This window comes from Alligator sinensis, unplaced genomic scaffold (assembly GCF_000455745.1).
Source record: "Alligator sinensis unplaced genomic scaffold, ASM45574v1 scaffold137_1, whole genome shotgun sequence".
NCBI classification, from domain to species: domain Eukaryota; kingdom Metazoa; phylum Chordata; order Crocodylia; family Alligatoridae; genus Alligator; species Alligator sinensis.
In genome coordinates, this window is record NW_005842545.1 from 657,461 (window position 1) to 661,857 (window position 4,397).

The window sequence follows — 4,397 nt, forward strand, 5'->3', positions numbered from 1 at the left end:
TCCCCTGGTGCCCACGGCTGTGGTGCCCCAACCCGATCCAATCTTCGTTACCTCCCCACGTAAAAAATAAATGTAAATATGTAAATTTTAATTTTTCCCCGGGCCCACCACCTGCACAGCCCCCTCCCCTGCAGGTTCCCCTGGTGCCCACGGCTGTGGTGCCCCAACCCGATCCAATCTTCGTTACCTCCCCACGTAAAAAATAAATGTAAATATGTAAATTTTAATTTTAATATGTAAATGTAAATTAAATATGTTTGCCAGTTTGCAGTATAAAAAATGTTGGGAACCTCTGTTGTAGATGTTTGATTTAAAATATAATTTGGTATTTTTCTGGTTCCGAGATGGCAAACCCCCTTGCTGAAAGGAGTACTTCTGGGGGCAAGGGAAGGGACTTCTGGTGGCAAAGGTCACGGGTTAGGGAGTGGGACTTCTGGTCACAAAATGGCAACCAGGAGGCAGGGTACCTGTCAAGGGGTGGGACTACCCATGTGGCCCTGATCAGCTTGCCAAAACTCAGTAACTTGCCCTCCAGCCAAAACAACTGCCCACCCCTGGGATACAGGACGATCAAGGTGGGGGTGATCACCCTCCTATAGTTGGCATAGATCTTGGGGGGGAGCACCTACAAAGGCTAAATATCTACAAGTCAGCAGGCCAGATGCACTACACCTGAGGGCGCTAAAAGAACTGGCCAACGTCATCGTGTGACCTATGGCAAAATTATTTGAAGACTTGTGGCACTTGGTAGAGATCCAAGGTGGCTAGAAGAAAGCCAGTGTGGTGCCTATCTTTAAGAAATGGCCAAGTCAGATCGGTCATGTGTTCATTTTTGACCTGCATCAAAGAGCTTTTTTTGACTCAGGAGGTGCAAGGGCCAACCAAAGGTAATGCTCTTCTAGACTTGGTTGTGGCCAAAAGACATAACCTGGTGACCGACTTAAACATAGAGGGCAGCCTGGGCAACAGCCACCATGAAACTATCCCATTTTCTGTCTGTCACAAGGCAGGCAAACTAGATAGCTGGATTGAAGTTTTGTACTTCAAAAATACAAATTTCAACAAACTCATGTCACTAGTAGGGGAAGTGCTGTGGGACCAGGGACCAAAGGCAAAAGGAGTACATGAAGAGTGGTTGTTCCTTAAGGACACAATCCTTGAAGTGCAAAGGAAGTCCATTCCCATGTGGAGGAAAGGTAGCAAAAGAGCTGGGAATCCCTTTTGGCTAAACAGGGAAATCATGGTCCTCTTAAGAAAGAAGAAAGGTGTTCAAACAATGGAAGCTTGGGGCATGCCTGAAGGAGGACTATATAACAATGGCCCACATTTGTAGGGAACAGATCAGAAGGGCTAAGGCAGCAGCTGAACTAAAACTAGCAATGGAGATCAAGAACAACAATAAGTCCTTCTTTAAGTATGTAGGGAACAGGAGGAAAACAAATGGGAGTGTGGGGCACTGCTCAACAACTCAGGACAGCTGATTATGAGCACACTCAGGAGAAAACTGAACTCCTGAATAACTACTTTGCTTCAGTCTTTCACAGGGCCAAGGGGAAAAACATGTCTGATAGGGTACAGAAGGAGCAGGGTAGGAATGACCACCTTCCTACTATTGCCATAGAATTGGTATGTGACTGATTAAAACAATTAGACATATATAAAATCAGCAGGCCCAGATTAACTTAATTTGAGGGTGCTGAAGGAGCTGACCGAGGTCATAGCAGAACCCCTGGTAAAGCTCTTCCAAAACTCGTGGCACTCCAGAGAGGTTCCTGAGGACTGGACAAGGGCCAATGTTGTGCCCATCTTCAAGAAGGACAGAAGGGAGGACCTGGGTAACTATAGGCCAGTTAGCCTAACTTCTATCCCAGGGAAAATCCTGGAAAAATTAATCAAGGAATCTATATGTGATAGGTTTGCAGAAGGTAGGATTCTGAACGACAGCCAGCATGGCTTTGTTGTGGGCAGGTCTTGTCTTACCAACCTCATCTCCTTTTATGATCAGCTAACTCATCACCTGGATAAGGATGGACCAATGGGCAGGTTGAACCAATGGACAGAATGAAATAGGATGCAATTCAACAAAGATAAATGCAAGGTACTCCACTTAGGGAGGAGGAATCCCCAGCACACCTATAGGTTGGGGGATGACCTCCTCAGCAGCTCAGAGAGATCTTGGAGTCATAGCTGACTCCAAGATGAACACGAGCCGGAAGTGTAACAAAGCCATCAACAAGGTCAATCGCACCTTGTCGTGCATTAGCAGATGCATGACTAACAGACGGAGGGAGGTGATGCTCTCCACTCTATACAGCATTGGTCAGGCCACAGTTGGAGTACTGTGTCCAGTTCTGGGCATCGCACTTCAAGAGGGACATGGAGAATCTGGAGAGGGTTTAGAGGAGGGCCACTCGCATGATTAGCGGCCTCCGTGAAAGACCCTATGAGGGGAGGTTGAGGGATCTGGATCTCTTCAGCCTTCACAAGAGATGGCTGAGAGGAGACCTTGTAGCCACCTATAAGTTTATCAAGGGAGGACAACAGGGAATTGGAGATGTGCTATTTATCAGAGTGCCCCAGGGAGTAACTAGGAATAATGGGTGCAAACTAGTGGAGAGTAGATTCAGGTTAGACATTAGGAAGAAATTTTTTACAGTAAGGGTGTCCAGAATCTGGAATGGGCTTCCAAGAGAGGTGGTACTATCACTTAACTTGGAGGTCTTCAAGAAGAAGCTGGATGGACACCTGGCTAGGGTCATCTGACCTCGGTCCTCTTTCCTGCCAGGGGCAGGGGGTCAGACACGACGATCCTTTGTGGTCCCTTCTGACTCTACAATCTATGAATCGATTAATCTATAAGAGAGAGGAGGTTGACGCTGTATACCTTGACTTCCAAAAAGTTTTTGATCTGGTATCCCATGATGTTCTCATGAGAAAATTGTGGGCTTAACTGTGAGACAGTTAGGTGGGTAGGAAGCTGGCTACGGGGTAGGACCCAGAGGGTGCATCCAGATGAGTGCACATGTGCCTTTTGCCCTGTCTCAAACCCCTTTGAGGCGGGGCAAAAGGCACTTGCAGGAACAAAATAAGGTTCAAAAAAAGGGAGAAATTAGACCCCATATCCAGGAGTCTAAAAAAACCACTCCGCAGAAGAGCAGAGCAAGGCATGGTCCCAGACCATGCCAGGGAGTCAGTCCTCCAAAAGAGATGCTCTGGTGTCAGCCAGAGCATCTCTTTTGTTCTCCTGCTGCCTCCGGCCCCTGGCTGCGTCCAAGGTAAGTTTGTGTGTGGGGGAAGAAGGGGGGTTCATGGGTGTGGGTGGGTGAGGTGTGGCAGGGGGATGTGGGGTGTCCCCGGGACTGTGGGGGGTATGGACCCAGCCCAGCCCTGTGCAGCTTGCTAATCCAGCTTTGCACTGAAGAGGGTTGCAGGGCTCCGGGAGACATGCATAGGATCTGTACCTCCTGGAGCCATGTGACCCACTCTGGTGCAAAGCCAGACTAGGGAGCCACACAAGGCTGGCCCTGGTCCTGCCGTATGCCACCCCCAACCCCCTGCAGGCACAGTGGAGCAGAGGCAGGACCCAGCATGGTGTGCAGGGACCGTGGGCTGTGCCCAGCTGGGTCCTGCTGGCCCTGGGGCCTCTTGGCTGCCTGGCCGGGCTGGGCCCTTGGTGGCAGGACCTGGCCTAGTGCATGGGGACTGCGTGCCATGCTCAGACAAGTCTTGCTGGCCCTGGGGCTACTTCTGCCACCTGGTCAGCTCGGCTGGGCAGCAGGAGCAGTCCCAGGGCTAGCAGGACCCAGCAGGCACAGCACACTGTCCCTGCGTGCCCTGCCGGGTCCTGCCACTATAGCCTGGCCCAGCTGTGTGGCAGAGAGGCCCCAGGACCCAGCTGAGCCTGGCACGTGGTCCCCAGGTGCCGTGCTGGCTCCTGACACCAAGGAGCTGGCCCAGCCAGGCAGCAGATGGTCCCCAGGGACAGCAGGACCTGGCTGGGTCTGGAACGCAGTCCCTGTGTGCTGCACTGGGTTCTGCCACCATGGCTCAGAGTGGTCTACTCCCACTGCTGCTGCTGCAGGTAAGTTATGGGCACTGGGCAGGGGGCCTGGGGCCCTCCAGGGTACCTGAGACCCTGGGTGGGGGTCTGTGGCCCTCCAGGGTGCCTGGGACCCTGGGCGGGGGGGGCTGGGGCCCTCCAGAGGGAGCTAGGACTCTGGGCGGGGTGGACTGTGGCCCTCCAGGGTGCCTGGGAGCCTGGGCAGGGGTGCTGGGCCCTGTAAGGGATAGAGGCTGGGGCCCTATGGTGGGGGACATTCCATGTGCTGTGGGGGGGGCTGTACCCTGTGGGGGCTGGGGGACCCAACCCTCCTGTGCCGCCCCCCCCCAACGGCCCC